Below are 12,787 nucleotides of genomic sequence, written 5' to 3'. Positions count from 1 at the left end.
ACTTTTATGCCTGGATCACAAGCCCTGCACAGCTTCACTGAAGCACAATAATAGCTGTGTGTGTGTGTGTGTGTGTGTGTGTGTGTGTGTGTGTGTGTGTGTGTGTGTGTAAGGGGGTGAGCAGAGAGATAGATGACACAGAGAAGGACAGCTTACCTGCTCACTTGGGAGCCAGTGGTAGAAGGCTGACCTTCACAAAGGTGGAGACACAAAAGGAGAAGAAATGAGTGTAAGACAAAAGGGGAAGTTTAGAGATGTGGTCTCCATTTTTCAATCCCTGTGAAAAGGAACAAACAGATGAAACACTTTTCTCTCTGCACACCATCTGCCCAACCTGGAACCACAGATAAATGGGCATTTGGGTTGCATCTCCTGAGAGATCTTCATGAGAAAATATAGCTGTGTAGTGCAATAGAGTTAGACTCAGCCTTCCTGGGTTCTATAACCACAGGTAAGTGACCTCAACACTTACAATTACTATAAGGATTAAAGGAGTTCTTATAGAATAATTCAGGGGGCATATATGCAAGTCTTTGAATGAAAAATATCCTTCGTGGGAAACCATGCACAAACTTAAATTACATAGTATTGGAATCTCTTTTCTTAAAAGGCAGGGCTGTCAACTCAGCCATTAAAATGGTAGGACATTCTTTTTCTTGTCTTAGGAGGTACAGGATTCTTCTTTAGACTTAAGGTCTGCTCTGGTATTAGTCAGAGGAATTGGGGAAAAAAAGAGAAAGGATTCTACTATTTCTGCCCTCTCTCTGCTTCCAAATTCTACTAGTGAATTAAAAAACTGGATATTGGCAAAAATAAATATTTTAATATATTTTGAGGCAGAGCTAGCTGAAAAGAGCCAAGGCATTGTGTCTATAATCCAGACCTGCTGATAGTCTCCTTATTTCAGCTGCTCACCCAGGGAAACCTGCACTTAGAACTAGAACTAGAAAACAACAAGTCCCTTTTGGAGACCATTTAATAAGTATGTTAGTGCCAAGGCACTGGAAGCACTGAAGAACTCTGTGTATACATTCTTTTGGTTTTAATCTTGAAGATTTAATCAGGACCTCTAACTGGAACTTGTTTTAGCTATGACTTACTTGCCAAATGGCACAATCTTATTTGACTTGCCCTAGCAGATGCTATGTTTTTAAGACTCTGGATCAAGCAACCTCTTAATTTAGCCATCTTGCCATTTGACATCCACTTTTTAAAATTCACATTTGGAGAGTGCCTGTCCTGTCTGGAATTAGGCCCTGTGCCAGATTCACTGGGAGTTAATATTTCGGATCCCTCTGCAGAGGGGAAATATAATGAAATAATAAACAAAGGAGTGAAGATTTCTCAAGGCTAATGGCAATAGTGAAAAGGAGCAGATTTTTCCTTTCCAGAATCTTTCAACTTTGATGTTGCAGCTTCTCTAGGGAATCTGGATTCGCAGAGTCAGGAAATCCTGCTTTTAAATGGATTCCATTCAGTGGTCTTCTTTACTGGTATCTTCCCAATAAAGAAAACTTTTATTTCAGCTTGGTGAAAATCCTTAGTATGTATGTATAACATGTAACAAACAGGGAGAGGGCTACTGGTGTGTGGCATATGCACACATGAGTGCACACACCTCGGTTTTCTAATAACATGCATGTGTCAGTTCACTCAAGGAACTTTTCCGATCTGAGAGAGGGTAACACATACCTACGTACGGAATGTTCTTAAAAGTTGCCGCTGTTGGGTCACAGACTGACTCCAGAATCTTAAGCAACTGTCATTAAACAAGGAAACAAGGCAAATGACCTTGAGAATGTGTGAGGTGCTCTACAAGATTTAGGGCCTTGCCTACAAAAACCTCATCCAAACGGTCACCAGTGGTGAAATTTTCATTGCCCAAATGGAATGTGACAATTTTCAGAGTTAATGATGATTGAACAAGTTGGAAGTGAAAGGCAAACCTTCTCAGCCTGGGGGAGGCTGGCCGTTTGATCATCCCATGGCAAAATGAACTTGCTGTTTGACCACAAGCAATAAAAAGTTGTCTTTGGTTTTTCAGCTGGAGAACAAATGAGAACCAGGTGTGGGCAGATTTTTAAACAAATGACATTACTGACTTTTCCCCTCTGACGAAAGGGCGGGCTTATTCATAGTGAGCAGTGTTCCTCAATAATTTTACCTGCAGATAAATATGGGTATATCAGCCAAATGCAATTGTTTGGATTAAGGATCAGAAATAGCATTGTTACTTTATTTCTCATTTCTACTCTTTTAATTGCTTTAATTATTACTTTGTTTACCAGATGGATCTGCTATCTCATTAAAGCAAGAAAATTCCATAACATTTAATTTTAAAATCAATGTGACAATAACAGCTCTTGTTGCTAGAGGAAGCAGTTTTAAAAGTCATTTATAAATTTTATTTGACAGCATCTAGTTGCTAACATTGAAGGGAATTACTTCAACACCTCAGACTTGCACTTTTCAGTAAGCCCTCTCAGTCCTTCATTCCACACAGCCCTGTTCACAAGGCATTCTCCTTCATTTCCTTTTCTTTACTCTCTGCAGCCAGCAGTTCAATGTTCATTTTTAACAGTCAGAACCCAGGGGCTGCTGCATGTACACAGTCTGCTATGTGAAGTCTTTTTCCCCTGCAAGGGTGAGTTTGCACTCATAATAGCCAAAGCAATACACTGATTTTTACTAGAACCTACAGATTGGGCATCCCCTTCCTGCTTTGCCACTGACCATCTGTGTGGCTCGACTGTTTGCCTGAGATGCTCTGTGGAAGAGGAGCAAGGAGCACTCCATGACATCTTTTGGTCTCGATAAGGCTAAAAACTTTTATGTTAAAAAAAAATCCTAGGACTGGGTATATAGCTCAGTGGTAGAGTGCATGCATGAGGCCCTGGGTTCAACCTCCAACACCACCAAAAAAAATCAAAAAAAATTCTTCACTTTAAATGGTTTTAAATGGGTACATTGTATTGTATGTAAATTATATCATAAAATCAACACAAGTTGATTTTATATACATGTGTATATATGTCTGTCTACTTACCTATCTACCTTGCCTACCTCCTACCTGTCAATATGACCAGACTTAGTCTTTTAGGTCTTTGAGTGGGTGCACAGCAAATTTTATATTTTAAGTATTTTCCTGGTGCAAAGTGAGTCAGTGGAACTAGTTTCAGCCCAAGAGAGCTGCACTGAAGTCATCTAGTTTAGTCAGATGTGGATGATTTTCTGCCATAGTCCAGCTAATGCAAATCTCATAAGGTCTGTGTCCAATCATGCAGAGTTTGAAAGCATTCAAAATGTGCATAGCAAAAGAAGAGCAGTTATAACATACTTGCACTTCATACCTTCACAACTAGCACTTCTCTCATGAAGTCTGTGTGGGTTTTGTTGATGATAGAAAATGTACCACAGGTAATTTGTAAGATGAATTACCCCCAAGAATAATGACCCACTAGAATGTAGTAAATAGATATGCACTAACCATAAAAGGATTCACTTGAATGACCAGCCTGGGTGGTTTTATAGTCTCCTTCCTGCTCATTTTTAGTTTTCCACATTTCTCTCTATAAGGTGAACTCTGATACTATTCTTTTATAACAAAGGGTAAAATACAACAAACCAATAAAAATACTATGATTCGTTCTCCAGGATGTGTGTCCCACTCTATTCGCCTACTGTGATTGCACTTGTGACTAAGTAGTTTCTCAAGGAGGCCCATCTCACTGTGTGCAAATGGAGTGCTTGAAACATCAGTTTCTAGTGACAGAGTATCTGCCACTAGGCTTCCCTAGGACAAGTATCCATAACATCCACCCTTGCCCAGAAAACTTAGGAAGTCATAGGTCAGCTCAAAAACATTGTGATTAAAATGAAGCAGCCGGGAAACAGTGGGAATGTGGAAAAAAGACTTTCTAGACTCAGGTCTTCCCCTGATCAGAGGGACATGGTGATTTTTCACAAAGGGAGTGATTAGGTTTCCATATTCCTATTTCCTTTACACAGACCCAGCTGATTGATAAGAATTACATGAACAATTTAAAAGTGGTTTCCTGTGAATCGGAGGTTTAGCTAAATTGAAACTGAGAAGTGTTTTCCCACATATCAGTTACTCAGAGTAATAGGATATAAAGCTAGGAAGATGAGGATTAAGGACTTTTTCAAAATTTATTTTATTTATGAATCCTTTTTTTAAGTCACTTAGAGGAAAATGGTTTTAAAGTATGCCCTGGATTCAGGGTAGTCTCCAGCTACACAGCAGGAAAAAACTATACACAGAGCAGGGAGAGCTACTCAGAGAAATCACATTGTACCCTGGCATTTGCCATTTAATAGATTCAAGGCTTGCTTAACTCCTAATCTTTATCAGACATAGGTGGGACAATGCTGGGATCTGATTATAGTGTGTTTTGGTTTTATTTGATTTTCAATATTCAAGAAAAGCATTAGGGTTTGTTTGTTTGTTTCAGAGTATTCACTTTCATCAGCAAACTGTTGTAGCAGTTGGGTAATTAAGGAATTATGCTATGGGGATAGAAACTGATTTGAGAAGATTCCCAGCCAAAAAAATCACCATTCCATTCCATATAGGAAGGCACACTAGCTTCTCTCATCCTTCCAACCCAAGTGCAGCCCAGTGAGTAAGGTATTTAGACTAAAGTCATAGCATGTGATAGGTGAGTTTTATTGGATTGATGCTTTTTATTTGAGGAATTTGAATGCCTGCAAATGGGATGCACACTCTCCATCCCCCAGGCCTTACCTTATCTCATACTCTTTCAGCTTTCTTCAGTGGCTTGCATTGCCTGCCTTCATTTTACTGGGATTGGGTGATTCCTCCCACATTTAAGAGTTCTCTATGCATTTCTTTCTACCAACATTTTCTTTCAAGGTATTCTAGACTGGACCTAGTTGATCTCCTTCCTGTTATCCCCACATTACAAGTGAGCTAAAAGGGCTAATTCAAAATTACACAGAAAATGAACATCTAAAACACATTGCACCCACATGGACAGTAGTGAGAATATACCCAGTGTTTGAGTATGTTTTGGTGCTATCCAAGCCTTTCCTTGACCTCTGACAAGGTCGCTGAGTGGGCCTTCCATCAGACCATCTGCCTGCACAGGGGCTTGTGGCACCATCCCTTGTGCCAGTAGTTGAGATGACATGTCTGATGACCAAACTCTAGCACTCCTAATTCTGAAGTTGTTTAGCCTTGAGTTTTTCTCTTGGCTTTGGTGGTTAATTTGGCAGTTGCTTCGTTACTTAAAGCTTAGTTACAAAGAAGCTGTTTTAAGGTATCTATTAAATTCACAGCTTGCTTCATTAAAAATCACTTCATTAAAAAAGCAAGCCAACCGAAGTGTTCACATGGTCATGCCAGATGGAAGTGAGCTAACTGCTTGGTGCCTGTGCTTTCAGCTCATCCACTGCTAGTAGAGGATTAATTTGGAGGGAAAATCCAGTTCCTGCGTAAAACAAATTACATGAGAAGTTTCTATTTCAATTGTACTGATACTTGCAATGAACTTGGGTTGAAATACATGTTAGAATCCACACTCTAGCAGTCAAATTTTACCTGAGTTGCCCACTTCACCCCTTAAAATGTACTCTGGCTTTCCTAATAAGTTACTCATAACTTAAAAAAAAAAAAGAAGAATCCACATTCTCAAAGGACCTGTTTCAGTCTGAGTAGCTGCTCCCTTTGTAAGAACTATGAGCAGACACAAAACACCAAATACTGTTCCACATGGCCAGGTGTGATGGCTCAAACCTGTAATCCTAGCTACTCAGGAGGCAGAGATCAGGAGGATCGAGGTTCAAAGCCAACCTGGGCAAATAGTTCGAAAGACCATAACTTGAAAAAAGCCATCACAGAAAAGGGCTGGCGGAGTGGCTCAAGGTGTAGGCCCTGAGTTCAAACCCCAGTACCACACACACACACACAAAAAAAAAGAAAAAGGAAAGAATTGTTCTACATGGTGAGGTATGATGGCTCAAGCCCATAATCCTAGCTACTCAGGAGGCAGAGATTGGGAGGATTGAGGTTCAAGCCCAGTTCTGACAAAAAGTTCCTGAGACCCCTATCTCAACCAATGGCTAGCTGCAGTGGGGCATGCCTATCATCCCAGCAACACAGGGAAGCTCAAATAAGAGGTGAATCGTCCATGCCAGCCCAAGCATAAAGCAAAACCCTATCTCAAAACTAACCAACATAGCTGGGTGCCAGTAACTCACACCTATAATCCCAGCTACTTGGAAGGCTGAGACTGGGAGGATCACAGCTCAGGGCCAGCCTGGGCAAATGGTTTGCAAGACCCCATCTCCACAATAACCAGAGCAAAATGGACTGAAGGTGTGGCTCAAGTGGTAGAGTGCCTATTTTACAAGTATGAACCCCACTGTTAATAAATAAATAAATAAATAAATACAAAAATAAACAACCAACACAAAAAGGTCTGGTGGAGTAGCTCAAGTGGTAGAGTGCCTACCTAGCAAGTACAAGACGTTGAGTTCAATCCCCAGTACTGATAAAAAAAAAAATGTTCCACATGACTTTAATCATTCTATGTTAAAAAAAAAAAAAAGAAACGAAAGAAAGGAGGATGAAGAATACTATAACAACCAGGTGTGTATCCACTACCCAGAATTAATAAATGTTAGAATTTTGAGAGTAACATATCTTTCCTAGAACAGACTCTTGGTGATATAGAGAAAATGTCTTCTGGTCTTCACTAATTCATTCTTAGGTATTCTCAAATAGGAGAAAAACTCCAGCCAAATTGTCTTTAAGCCCATCTGGCTAAGAATAAGAAGTTAACAAAATAAGATACCATCTTGAAAGATTCTGGACCCTTGCAGCTAACTCCAAATGTAAGAACAAGTAGTACAGCATATGTTGACTGTCAAGGGGTTTGTGTCTTTGAAAGACAGGCAATTAAAAATTATTACATGGGAGTTGAGTTGGTGGAGGTGAAGGTGTCCCTGGGCTGCTGGCAGGAGAGCTTTGTAAAGGGGAGTCTGAGAAAGGAGCAGTGAAATGTCACTGAATGACTACAGTTGGTAATCATCTTTCTCCTGAACCCTGTTGAAATAACAAGACACAATTAACTCTCAGGAATTGCCTTGTGCAAGGTACAAGGTCCTGGTGGAACCAAAGGAAGACAAATTGCAGGAGCCCTGTGAAGATTTCTGAGGCAGAGTTTTAGAATACACATAGTACTCCCTGCTGAGGGCTTCTGCCAGCCCTCCACGTGCCTCCTCAGTTTTAAGTGTAACAACTGACTTGTAGCTCCAAAGAAGGAATACAAAGTTTTAAAGAAATGTGCTGTGACATATTGTAAACAATACATGATTAAGGTTGAATGCTGCCTAATGGACAATTATTGGCAATAGGTATCGCCAATACAAATATGGCAACTTGTATTGCCATATAAACGAGCAAAGTAAGGAAGGATCTTCAGTTAGGAAATGGGAGGTCCATGGTCTTTAATCAGTGAATAACACTGTGCCTGCCCTTTCATACTAAGACCTTCATTTTCTAGAGTAGGCCTGGATCTTGACTGCAATACCATGGCACTAACTCATTTACTTTAAATCCATCTATTTTTATCTTTAAGATGTTCACACCACAAAGTTTTGTGGTTTTTTCTTAAATTATATTTACCTGTTTCCTAGGCAAGGATAAAATATTACATGTTATACATTTTATATAATCGTCTTATTTCAACATCTCAGGTATTCCATTTTATAGATTAGGCAGCTACAATTTGGAGGCATAAGTCACTCTTCAGGGATCTGATATACTTTTAATCTCAAGGCTAGTAAGTGAAGAAGGCAGAAGAATAATCCAGGACTCTCTGGCCCCTAAATCCATGTTCTTTCTGCCTGGCATCTTAGTCTAATTGGGTTGCTATAACAAAATACCATAAGCGTGATAAACTGTGAGAAATTAGAAATTTATTTCTCACAGTTCTGGAAATCAAGAAGTCCGGGATCAGAGTGCCAGAATGGTCAGCCCTCTTCCAGGTAGCAGACCGCTGACGCCTTTCTAAGTTCTCACAAAACAGAAGGACCTCTTATAAAAGGGCACCAATCCCAATCATGAGGGCTCTATCCTCATGATTTTTAATCACTTTCCACTTCCTAATGCCATCAACGGGGGGCTTAGGATTTCAACTCATCAATTTGGAAGATATAAAAAGCATTCAGACCACAGTACTTGGCTTCTTCCTTCCTTAGCCCATTTATAAGCACATGTACACCCACAGAGCCAAGAGCTTCTTCTTTATCAGTAACTGAAAGCCTTTCTACAGGACTAGATGTGCTTCAGAAAGAGAATGAGGGCTGGGGATGTAGCTCAGTGGTGGAGTGCTTGTGTGAGACCCAAGGTTCACTCCCAATAGTGCAAAAAAGAGAAAAAACACAAGAAAATAAAAAAAATGATTAAAACCCTGATTTCTTTTTCATGCTGAATTTGTCTGTTAATTCCAGAGGTGTTAGGGAGAAGGAAAGGATGAATAGATGGAACATAGCGGGTTTTTAGGGCAGTGAAGCTAATTCAGTATAAGAACGTAATGGTGGACACATGTCATTATACATTTGTCAAAACCTACAGAATATACAACACCAAGAGTGAACCCCATGGTAAGATAAGGACCTTGGGTGATGATGACATGTCAATGTAGGTTCATCAATTGTAACATGTGCCATTCTGCTAGGGTATGTTGATAGTGGGGAACACTGGGGTTGGGAACAGGGATACATGGTGCTCACACATGTACTTTCTTTCCATTCCATTTTGCTGTGAACCAAAAACTGCTCTAAAATAGAAAGCCTATTTTTAAAAATCCCAGTCTGGGTGTTGGGCTAGTACAGTGACATTTCTTCTTTCTTTATATTCTAGTCTAATTGGGAAACAAAACTTTTGGCTACACCACCCTGTGAGAAGCCAGAAAAGTCATTCTTAGTTTCCAACGGTCTTTACATATCTTTTCTTCTCACTTCTCACCTAGTTTCTCTTTCTCTGCATTTAAGTCTTCATTTTACTGAGTCATTAGGTCACCAATTTGTTCTGAGTCTTCTTTCAAAGGAGAGGTGTTATTAGAAAGTCTAGTAAACTCAGAACTGTTAAGAGCCTTTTCCCTCTTTACACGAATGGCTGTGCAAAAGCCTTCTACTGAACACACTTGTGAGGCAAGTTCCTTTAAAGACTGTTTTTGAGATAAGTCAGATTAGCAGATCTCATTTTGTAATTCATGAAGGAAAACACTGGTTTTTCTTTGAATTATTTGTGTAAATTGCTTCAATTCTTTGTTTCACCTTTTTTTGACAGGTGTAGCAGATTTTAGGAAAGATAAGGAAAGACCCCTGTTCAGGTCTTTGGATCTCCAGGCTTTGCCTTCCTTCTCTTGTTTCTCATCTTGCATATATTTCTGTGCTGTGCCTCATTGCTGCCTGCCTTTGTTGTTGAAGGAATGGGGACCCTGTGAGTTTAAAACTGTTCCTTTATAATCCATTATTAGTGAATTCGAGGGATAGGTTGCACAGTGATGGATATGTGAGAAGAAAGTTATGTTGTGCTTGTATAACACAAAAGAGGGGAAAAGAAAGTTTTAAGCTTTTGGTTTGGAATTTTGAAAAAGAAGTTTAATTCTTACATGTCCCACTCATGAAAATGCATAAGGCTCTGTTTGTGAAAATCAAGGTCAGATTAAGAGAGGAAAATATAATATTTCCTACTCTTTATTTGATCATTGTTTCACCTTCAGTAATGGTATTTGAAATAGAAAGTTGGAGCAAGTACTGAGGTTCAAAATCTCTTAGCACACTGAGGGAAAATGGCTAATGCTGTTTTATATGAAATGCTGGGAAGTAGGAGCAGCAGGAAAGTTGTAAAATAGAATATATAGACATTTAAGGACTTCAATCAAGAAAGAATCAGTAAAAGCAGAAATTAGAAAATGAAGGAGAAATAGTCACCATCCTGGAAAATCATGCAGCTCTTCCTCACTATCTGCCTACTTCCAAAGGCTTGCTGGTTGTATTATATACTAGAAGATGATGGGAGAAAAGTCATAAGAGATGAAGTTAATAAATGGCTCAATGGTTTTCCAAAGACTAGCTGATCTGCTTAAGATCTATGTCCTTAATGTTGAACCTCAGAAGCCATTCATTTATCAGAATATACACATTTTCAGCTGCTTGTAAGACACACCTGATATATATCTGAAAAATCACCCTATTAGAAGAGACGTGGCAAGCGGAAGGAAATACCTATATAAGGGAATTTATGCAAAATGAAAGGTTCCTTTATGCAAAATGAAGGAGGGCACGTCAGACATTTTTAATAAAGAGTTTTCCAGTCTCAATCTTTTTAAACAGCTTTACTGAGATATAATTCACATATCATGAAACTCCCCATTTAACGTATACTAGTGTAGTGGCAGTTAGTGTATTCGCAGTTATGTAATCATCAACACAATTAATTTAAAACATTTCATCACTTCAAAAAGAAATCTCACACACCTCAACCTTCATTCTCCAGTCCTCCATCCCTGATTTCTACCCCTACCTGGGCAGTCACTAATCTATTTTCAATTTCTATGGATTTGCCTACATTTCCTATAAATGGAACCCTATAGCATGTGGCCTTTTGCATTTGCTTCTTTCACTTAGCATAGTGTTAGCAAAGTCAAGTATCAAATTTTATAGAAAATGTATCTTAACCTTCCTTGCTGTAATTGTAGTTTTTATTTCATTCTCCTCCTCCTTCCAACTTCTCCTCCCCCTGGTTATCATCTCCTGATACCTTAGCCTATGCCATTGTTCTGGGCACTTTAATTCTCTCCGATTTATAGACACAACCATCTCCATTTCAGAAATGAGGAAACCAGGGGAGGAGGATAAAGAAGAATGATGAAGGGGGTGAATTCAACTATGATATATTGTGAGAAGTTATGTAAAAGTCACAATGTGTCCCCAATACAGCAATAATATAATAAAAATAAAAAGATTTGTAGTTCTGGGTACAAAAAATAAAAAATGAGGAAACCAGTGTTTGGATGTCAATGGCTTCTTCCCTCCTCAAAGTTTGACTTTCTCCCTATTGCAGTTCATGTGGTGAAACCCTGTTTATTTTTTACATTCTTACTTTATGAAAGTCATTTGTACAATGGTTTTTTATGTTATCTGAGTCTTTGCAATCCTTGCTCAGGATTTGATGAGCCCTTTTTTCCTTTAAGCCTAGTAATTTAATTTAGTTACTTTCTTATTCTACTGTCCTCTGTCCTATAGACAGAGATTATTTCTCTTAATCTCACATTTTGTGCCCTATTTTGTTTGTTGGGTTTTTTTTTAATTATGGGCGTGTTCAGGATCTAAGGAGAAATGATGATTCTCAAAAGACTAGCAAATCCTAATGTCCATATTCTCAAATTCTTCTTGGAAAGTCAGACTGGATCAAAGAGCCTTACACACTTTAAGGAAATATTCCCAAACAATGCTTCTTACCTTTTTTTCTGGGTCTCAGGTATGTTTGAGAATCTGCTAAAAGCTTGAACTTTCTCCCCTGAAATGCACAGACATTCAGTGTTTACAAGTTCAAATAGGTGACAGATTTCCTAAAGGTCTGAGCTTTATGTCAAGGACCACTGATCCAGGAAAATGGTTACATAAACCACAAGGAAACACACAGATATTTCCAAAGTGTGTCCTGCTCTCATCAACTATCTCAAGTCTGAAAAGTAAGAGACGCTCTTACCACTTCAAATTCCCTCTTCTATGAGAAAACCACATAAAATGTCTATGTGGACTACAACAGTGAGTGTGATTTGCTAGTCTTAAAGGGAGAGTTGGTGATTCAGTAATGTACATATACAGAGACCAGGCTAGATTATTAACTTAGGTTCCTCCATGGTTGGCTTGGTTCTGCCATGGGGACTTCTGAGGGGCACATGTCTCAGGATCATTCAAGCTCAAAATGTCTCTTTCTCTCCCAGTTGAAATAGAGCTTTCCCATAGACAACTGTTCATCCAGCTGGTCTTCTGATTGCCCTTTGTAAATGCTAGTCCCTGATGTCATCTCTTATGTCATTTGAGCTGTTGCCACATACCCCTTAAGAATGTCTTCTCTAAACACAACTCCATGAGTTTTGTAGCAAAGTTTTCGATGTACATCAAACATAACCAAGATAAGTAATGCCATCAAAATAGTTAATACTGCCTTCCCCTCTGTAATACAGTGACATGTCTTCATCTGGTTATCTGATATTCTGAACACCAATGAGGTGTATCCAGAAAGTCCAGAAAAAGCAGTAAAGATGGACAGCTGGACAGAAAGTGAGGGACTCTTTAATCTAGATGTGAGAAAGCTAGTGAGGTACATGTCTGAAATCTCAGAAATCATGAGGGGCTTGGCCAATGTGAACATAGAATGCATAATGCATCCCAAATTACTTGTGTAATGATGGTCTGCCTTTGAAATTTGAGGACAGACTTATGAACAAAACCAAGGAGGTACCACCTCACTCATGAACTTAAGCCATTGCCTGCACTGGGGCCTTGCAAGATCCCAAACCCACTGGTTTCTAGCATGTGCCTAATGTCAGCAAGGTCAGCCAGATCCTCCTAAATATCTGTCCCTTTTTGGCAGCAGAACATCAAATTGTGAAACTAAAAGCTCCTCTGTTCTTATGGTCCTTCCATCTAGCAGAAATTTCCCTCTTTTTTCAAATGTTCACATTCTTGCTTACTTTGGGAGTCTGTGGTGAGAATGTCTCTTCTG

The 12,787-nt window shown here is 39.2% G+C and overlaps 1 protein-coding gene across 5 annotated transcripts in view; it reads left to right on the top strand.

The window, feature by feature from the left end:
* Positions 1–12,787, top strand: part of Marchf3 (membrane associated ring-CH-type finger 3) — a 136,258-nt gene that overhangs the window by 103,333 nt on the left and 20,138 nt on the right. The window lies entirely within an intron of this gene.

This window comes from Castor canadensis, chromosome 6 (assembly GCF_047511655.1).
Source record: "Castor canadensis chromosome 6, mCasCan1.hap1v2, whole genome shotgun sequence".
Classification (NCBI taxonomy): domain Eukaryota; kingdom Metazoa; phylum Chordata; class Mammalia; order Rodentia; family Castoridae; genus Castor; species Castor canadensis.
The sequence above is the reverse complement of the archived record's forward strand: the minus strand, read 5'-3'. Positions and strand labels throughout refer to the sequence as shown.